Genomic DNA, 8,822 nt, shown 5'->3' with positions numbered 1-8,822 from the left:
TAAGGAAAAGTAATTGTTCCTTCCTGTTATTTTTGTTGTTAAAGTTGGCATTCTGTTCTTGTGGCTGTCTTCTTTTAGGTTTGTTGAGGAATTACCTTCTTGTTTTTTCTAGGGCATGGTTCCCGTCCTTGTATTGGTTTTTTTCTGTTATTATCCTTTGAAGGGCTGGATTCGTGGAAAGATAATGTGTGAATTTGGTTTTGTTGTGGAATACTTTGGTTTCTCCCTCTATGTTAATTGAGAGTTTGGCTGTGTATTGTAGCCTGGGCTGGAATTTGTGTTCTTTTAGTGTCTGTATAACATCTGTCCAGGATCTTCTGGCTTTCATAGTCTCTGGTGAAAAATCTGGTGTAATTCTGATAGGCTTGCCTTTATATGTTACTTGGCCTTTTTCTCTTACTGATTTTAGTATTCTAAATTTATTTAGTGCATTTGTTGTTCTGATTATTATGTGTCGGGAGGTATTTCTTTTCTGGTACAGTCTATTTGGAGTTCTGTAGGCTTCTTGTATTTTCATGGGCATCTCTTTCTTTAGAATTGGGAAGTTTTCTTCTATAATTTTGTTGAAGATATTTGCTGGTCCTTTGAGTTGAAAATCTTCATTCTCATCCACTCCTATTATCCTTAGGTTTGGTCTTCTCATTGTGTCCTGGATTTCCTGGACACAATGAGATATTAGAATGGCTACTCCAGCTTTTTTCTTCCTACCATTTGCTTGAAATGCTACCAAAGCATTTCCTACCAATGCTTTCCTACCATTGAGTTAGGATCTTTTTGCATTTTCCATTTTCTTTGATTGTTGTGCTGATGTTTTCTATGGAATCTTCTGCACCTGAGATTCTCTCTTCCATCTCTTGTATTCTTTTGCTGATGCTCGCAGCCTTGTTTCCAGATTTCTTTCCTAGGGTTTCTATCTCCAGTGTTGCCTCATTTTTCGTTTTCTTTATTGTGTCTACTTCCCTTTTTAGGTCTAGTGTGGTTTTGTTCATTTCCAACACCTGTTTGGATGTGTTTTCCTGTTTTTTTTAAGGACTTCTACCTGTTTGGTTGTCTTTTCCTGTTTTGTCTTTAAGGACTTCTACCTGTTTGATTCTGTTATCCTGTTTTTCTTTAAGGACTTGTAACTCTTTAGCAATGTTCTCCTGTAATTCTTTAAGTGAGTTATTAAAGTTCTTCTTGATGTCCTCTACCATCATCATGAGATATGCTTTTAAATCCAGGTCTAGCTTTTCGGGTGTGTTGGGGTGCCCTGGACTGGGCGAAGTGGGAGTGCTGGGTTCTGATGATTGTGAGTGGTCTTGGTTTCTGTTAGTAAGATTCTTACATTTACCTTTCGTCATCTGGTAATCTCTGGAGTTAGTTGTTATAGTTGTCTCTGTTTAGAGATTGTTCTTCGGGTGATTCTGATTACAGTCTATCAGCATACCTGGGAGACAGGCTCTCTCCTTTGAGTTTTAGTGGTTAGAGCACTCTCTGCTGGCAAGCTTTCCTCTTACAGGGAAGGTGCACAGATATCTGGTGTTTGGACCTCCTCCTGGCCGAAGAAGAAGGCCCAAAACAAGACCTTTCCCAGATGCTGTGTTGCTTTGGCAGGTCACAGAAGCTGTCAGCTTCTGTGGTGCACTCTCTCACCTGTGCAGACTAAGTTCCTAAGTTCAGCGGAGTCCCGGAACCAAGATGGTGTTCCCTGCTCCTGAGGCAGAGGGCTCCCATGCTGAGCGGACTTCTGTCCTCCCCGACTAGGAGGGTGGCTGGATGTCTGTGGCCCGAAAAGGGTGCTGCCTCAGCGGCTCTGTGGCTCCTGACTGTCCCAGAAGCTGTCTGCTTCTGTGGTGCACACTCTCACCTGTGCAGATTAAGTTCCTAAGTTCTGTGGAGTTCCGGAACCAAGATCTGTTTTCCAATCTTTTACTCTGAGGTAATGTCTGTTTTGTCCCTGTGGTGGGTTTCCTTTATGCAACAAAATGTTGAGACCTGTTTATGCAGCCAGTCTGTTAATCTATGTCTTTTTCTTGGGGAATTGACTCCATTGATATTAGGAGATATTAAGGAAAAGTAATTGTTGCTTCCTGGTTTTTTTGTTGTTAAAGTTGGAATTCTGCTCTTGTGCCTATCTTCTTTTAGGTTTGTTGAAGGATTACTTTCTTGCTTTTTCTAAGGCCTAGTTTCACCCCTTGTGTTGCAGTTTTCCCTTTATTATCCATTGAAGGGCTGGACTCGTGGAAAGACATTGTGTGAATTTGGTTTTGTCATGGAATACTTTGTTTTCTCTATCTATGGTAATTGAGAGTTTCTCTGGGTATAGTAGCCTGGGCTGAACTTTGTCTTCCCTTAGTGTCTGTATAATATCTGTGCAGGGTCTTCTGACTTTCATAGTCTCTGGTGAGCAGTCTGGTGTAATTATAATAGTTTGGCCTTTATATGTTATTGACCTTTTCCTCTTACTGCTTTAATATTCTATATTTATTTAGTGCATTTGTTGTTCTGAATCTTATGTGTCTTGTTCTTCTCATTGTGTCCTGGATTTCCTGGATGTTTTAAGTTAGGATCTTTTTGCATTTTGCATTTTCTTTGATAGTTGTGTCTGTTTTCTATGAAATTTTCTGCATCTGAGATTCTCTCTTCCATCTCTTGTATCCTGTTGCTGATGCTCACATCTATGGTTCCTGATTTCTTTCCTAGGAGTTCTACCACCAGTGTAATCTCCCTTTGGGTTTTCTTTATAATTTCTACTTCCAATTTTAGATCTTAGTTGGTTTTGTTCAATTCCATTACCTGTTTAGCAGTGTTTTTCTGTGATTCTTTGAGAGATTTTTGTGCTTCCTCTTTAGGGACTTCTACCTGTTTGGAAGTGTTCTCCTTTATTTCCTTAAGTGAGTTATTAATGCCCTTCTTAAAATGCTCTACTAGTATCATAAGATATGTTTTTAAATCCGAATCTTGCTTTTCAGTTGTGTTGGGGTATTCAGGACTCAATGTTGGAAGTACTGGGTTCTCATGATGCCAAGTGGTCTTGTTTTCTGTTATTAATATTCTTTTGTTTGCCTTTTGCCATCTGGTAATCTTTGGTGTTAGATGTTCTAGCTGTGTCTGGTTGGATTTTATTTCTCCTGTGATTCTGTTAGCCTCTGTCAACACTCTGGGAGTCCCAGTGGTCAGAGCACTTTCTACAGGCAAATTTTCCTCTTGCAGGGAAGGTGCACAGAGGTCTGAGGATCCATCTCCTGGCTGAAGATGAAGGCCCCAAGGAACCCTGTTCAAGAAGCTCTGTTGCCCAGAGGCTCTCTTGGGAGGACTGATCTCTGATCAGTGCTGCCTGGGATACAAGGCAGCACTCTCACCTGAGTCCTGGTGTCAGAGCCCTTCTTAGAGGCCAACTCCCCTCTGGTGAGGAAGGTGCCCAGAAGTCCTTGATTCATCTCTATCTCCAGGCTGAGGATGAAGGTCAGAATGGACCCTGTCCAAGAAGCTCTGTTGCTTCTGTGGCCTGCATGCTCTCCTGCGAGGACTGGTCTCTGAGAGACCCAGGATACAAGATGGCACTCTCACCTGAGTCCTGGAGTCATAGCCCTCCCTGGAGGCTGACTATCCTCAGGTGGGGAAGGTTCACAGAGTCAAAAACAATTAATAAAATTATAATTCTAACTAATATGCCACCATTCAAATGCCAGGCAACAATTCTTATAATCCCATCTCCTTGGTTTTCTAAGAAGCTTCCTCTTTAACCCAGACCAGTGATCCTCTGATCCTGGGACTGCTATGGTGTGTATGTCTTGGAGAGTTCTCTGGAGACCATGGGACCATCCACCTAGTTCGTGCCCAAGGTGGCCTGGGGCTGGTGTCTACCGGAACGAACCCCAGCCACTGGTCAGGTGGGTTTCCTGTTCCCTATTTCTGATGGCACAGGCCCCTCCTGTTTGTTTTGGAACTGATGTTGCATTTCACTCACCAGTGATCCTAAGATCCTGTGTGTGCTAGGGCACCTGCACAGTGGAGAGTCCTCTGGGGACCATAGGACAGTCCACTGAGTTCGAGCCCAAGTTGGCTCAGGGCTGGAACCATGCCTGAACCTAAGCTATTCTTTACATGGAATTTGCCTTGTCTCAGGTTGGTCCTGAACTCAGAGATCTGCTTGCCTCTGTCTCCTAGAATTAAAGGCATGTACCACCTTGCTTGAGTATAATCTTTTCATAGGCACTATACTTCGAGAAATTACAAAAAAAAAAAAAAAAAAAAAGAGGAAAACAGAGTCCTCAACTTGACATCTTTTGTCATCAAATGAAGCTTCAGTTCCAGTATTTAGTTATATCTAATTTAGTTACTAGCCAGAGGGGTCACATTAGAATCTCCAAACAATTCAGAAGATGTGCCCTCCAGTTTTGAATTGTGGTGCTTTCCAGAAACAGTCAATTTGGCAACTTGGAATAGCCATCACAGTGTGTGTTAAGCACCTTTCACATATGAGAGGAAGCAGGTACCACTATTTTAATTTCAGTATTTGTAGATGGGATGCCACTGAGGATATTTGTGAGACAACCTTGATCACAATATATTGAATAGTCTTTATAAGGCGTTTCAAAAAGAAGAAAAGTGAAAAAAAGTGTCCCTTTTCTACAGCCATTGAATCCAAGCTACAATATTTCAACCACGAGTCTACTAAGCATACAACCTCATAGAGATAAAGGAGAATATTTTCAACTTCAAAAGAGATTCCTGGCTGTGGACTAAATGCTAAGCCCTTTCCCTGCAAGCTGCAAGGAAAGAGGTCAAACTCTAAGAATAACTGAGTAGTTTAGCCTGTGCTATAAGGGGCTGTTAAGCAGAAATTGTCCATAGTAAGAAAGCAGCAGATTTTTATAGACTGTTCAAAGCTGTCAACATATCAACAATAAACAACTAAATAATGATCTTCTTGCATTTTTCAAGTCTTCGGGAATCAGGTCATTCTGACTTTTTAAAAATCTTTATAAAAACAAACTATTAAATACATAATAAATGAGATACAGTTTCCAAACTAGTTTTGTAACTTATGATTGCAATCAATTTTCATTTTCAATATCATGAGTAGATATGAGGATTTGGGAAGATGACTTTGTTTATGACAGTAAGTGACCATTAGAGAGTAAATGAATTACAACTTGAAAGAAATACACACTTTCTTCAGAGGATGAAACATTGGAGCATTGCAGCGTATGAACTAGTCTTTAGAAAGGCATGCTATATGGCTTGAAAGTCTAGATCCTGAGACTTCCATCCACAACTGCTGCTGACCATTGTTGGGGAGTTGGACTACAGACTAGATGCTACACACTGAGTGAATCACTTTGCTGGTTTCAGGAGAGATCCCAGCCAAGAGGAGTGAATACCACTCACGGGGGCAAAGGCAAGTGACCTGCTTGGAGAAACAGTCCACCTGCCCTGAGGAGAGCAGAACACCTTCACACCTTTTTTCCTCTTCATCCAACGACTTAAAAAACTAGATCTGAGTCCCTCTCAAAGGCAAAGGAAGACAGAAGACTATCAAATGGATGAAGTTTCCCAGTCTGCAAACTCATCATAGCCTTGACCCAGCATCTTACCCATCCTCCCTCCTCCATCATCTGATGTAGGACTTGCTATAAATTGATGCCTCCTACCTGTCAATGCAAGAGAAGATAGCACCCAGGGAAGCACCTTTCCGCTTTAAAGTTTGACAATAAATCTATTCTGTCTTAAAAAAAAAAAAAGTCTATCCAGAACTACTTGTAAAGTATGGCCGTGGAATTAATAACTGTAATGTTGGATGAAGCTCAATTTATGATTTTAAAAATAATGTATCTTTGGATTATAAACATAATCCAATGATTAGGAAGACTTGCTGACCTGTAAGGTCCAGTTCTCAGCATATGTTTTGGCCTCTACTTTTTCCAGACATGTTCATGGTGTGCTTATTATAGGCAAGCTCTCACTCAGACTCATTAAAAGTCAAAACTAAATACATCTTAAAAAATAATTTGAGTTCGAGGGCAGCCTGGTCTACAAAGTGAGTTCCAGGACAGCCAGGGTTATACAGAGAAACCATATCTCGAAAAACAAAAACAAACAAACAAACAAACAAATAAATAAAATAATTCAATTTTAGTTGTCTAAATTGTTAACTAGTTGACAAGTAATTACTTACAATAAAATTTGCATTGCTATCTCTGCATTTGAAGTTACATTTATACAGATTAGGGTTTTTTGGGGTCTATTTAGCAAAACTGCATGATAGTATTTATGTTCAAGTGTTAACATTAGATATTAAATGTACTGGAGTTCAAAGCTTTATTTCACAGACATATCAAATTAATATTGTATTGAAGAGCAATAGTCAAAAGCACATTTCCCTCTAGTTACACATAAAATAAAATGTATATAAAATTAAATAAGCAAGACCCACATATGAATTTTACTATCTGTAACTTGGAAGATATAGTTTTTGACTTTTAGTCAGACTGTCACAAGACACAGGACAAGAGGTGAATCATCAAATATAAGTCTAGATAACAAATATAGGTAGGAAAAAATGAAGCTGAATGATACCAGTTCCATAAAGCTAACTGAAGGCTCGTGAGACAGTTCCCCAAGGGAGGATGCTTGCCAGCAAAGCACAGACTTTAGTTTAATCCCATAGTTTCTCATTGTAGGAGGAGAGAACCAACTTCAGCAAAAATGCTCTCAGACCTATATAGGAATGTTATGGCATTCACATGCATGCTCACAAACACATGTATAAACACCAAAGTGTGGACACTTTTGCCTCTTCTTAGAATTGGGAACAAAACACCCATGGAAGGAGTTACAGAGACACAGGTTGGAGCTGAGACAAAGGATAGACCATCTATAGACTGCCATATCTGGGGATCCATCCCATAATCAACTTCCAAACGCTGACACCATTGCATACACTAGCAAGATTTTGCTGAAAGGACCCAGATATAGCTGTCTCTTGTGAGGCTATGCTGGGGCCTAGCAAACACAGAAGTGGATGCTCACAGTCAGCTATTGGATGGATCACAGGGCCCCCAATGGAGGAGCTAGAGAAAATACCCAAGGAGCTAAAGGGGTTTGCAATCCTATAGGTGTAACAACAATATGAACTAACCAGTACCCCCACCCCCACCCCGGAGCTCGTGTCTCTAGCTGCATATGTATCAGAAGATGGCCTAGTCGGCTATCAGTGGAAAGAGAAGCCCATTGGTGGTGCAAACTTTATATGCCTCAGTACAGGGGAACGCCAGGGCCAAGAAGTGAGACTGGGTGGTTGGGGGAGTGGGTCGGGGAGCGTGTGGGGGACTTTTGGGATAGCACTGGAAATGTAAAGGAAATAAATACCTAATAGAAAGAAAGAAAGAAAGAAAGAGAGAGAGAGAGAGAGAGAGAGAGAGAGAGAGAGAGAGAGAGAAAGAAAGAAAGAAAGAAAGAAAGAAAGAAAGAAAGAAAGAAAGAAAGAAAGAAAGAAAGAAAGAGAGTAAGAAAGGAAGAAAGAAAGGAAGGAAGGAAGAAAGGAAGAAAGGAAAGGAAAGTAATAAAATTAAAGAAGATAGATTGGATTTCCCAGACTTTAATTTTTACATTTTTATGTCATCAAAATTTACCCTCATTTATTGCATTTTTGATAAATGTTAAAAACTCTAATGAATGAAAAATTTAGAGCTATAGGCAACTACAAAACACCATATATAGAGGCAACTTGGTTTGGGGTAGAACACTTCCATAAAGCTATGGAAGACATTATTCATTGTTGATAATCAGGCAGAGGTTTCAAGAAGTGAAACTGATGGTATAGGAAAGAGGTTTTATCAGTAAAAGTACAGTAACTAAAAGGATACATAGCAGGAAGCTCTAGGCAAATATATTTTTAAGGAAATTTAAGCAGGGCAGAGCAATGGAGAGGAAAAAGTGGAAGGGGATTGGAGGATTTATGTCAGAGACATGTAAGATGTCTCTTCAAAGACTTTCAAAGATATTTGTCTATTTTCTGCCTCTATAAAAAAAATCCAAGGCTCTGTAATATGTAAAGAAATGAAATATATATAAGCTATATAATTAGAGATTAAGGAACAGTTTGTGCATCTGGCTGGCTTTAATGAAGGCCTCTTCAGCTGGGCTAACCACATGACTCCATTTACAAAGCATGTTTAAAATTAGTTTTGAAACTAGAAAAGCAAAACACAACTGTAACTAAGAAATATCACATTTTAAAATAAGAATTATTTGGATTAATCTGAAAAGGTTATTTATTTTTTAGAATCAAGTTTAATCAAAATAAACATATTTAGAAAACAAGATAACTGTGCAAATTTGTAATTTGCTGCCAATGTAAGAAAGCTTTTTTATAAGGCCGGAGAGATGCTCAATGTTATCGAGCACCTGCTGCTCTTGCAGAAGACCCAAGTGTGGTTTCCAGAACCCATGGTGAGAAGCTCAGAACCATTCATATCTCCAGCCCCAGGGCATCCAACATCCTTTGTGCCTCTGTAGACACCTGCACATGCACATGCACTTGCCCAGACATATGATCAGATCCATGCTTATAAGTCAAAGTAAAAAAAGGACTTGTAAACCATCAAACAAACTCTACTAGGTGGCACATACTGTAGTTAAATTTACAGATAGTCACCGGGCATGGTGGCACTTGCCTTTAATCCCAGCACTGGGGAGGCAGAGACAGGTGGATTTCTGAGTTCGAGGCCAGCCTGGTCTATAAAGTGAGTTCCAGGACAGCCAGGGCTATACAGAGAAACCCTGTCTCGAAAAACCAAAAAACAAACAAACAAAAAAATTTTTTACAGATAATCAAA

Source organism: Mus caroli, unplaced genomic scaffold (genome assembly GCF_978045245.1).
Source record: "Mus caroli unplaced genomic scaffold, Mus_caroli_1 scaffold_10, whole genome shotgun sequence".
NCBI classification, from domain to species: Eukaryota; Metazoa; Chordata; class Mammalia; order Rodentia; family Muridae; genus Mus; species Mus caroli.
The sequence above is the reverse complement of the archived record's forward strand: the minus strand, read 5'-3'. Positions refer to the sequence as shown.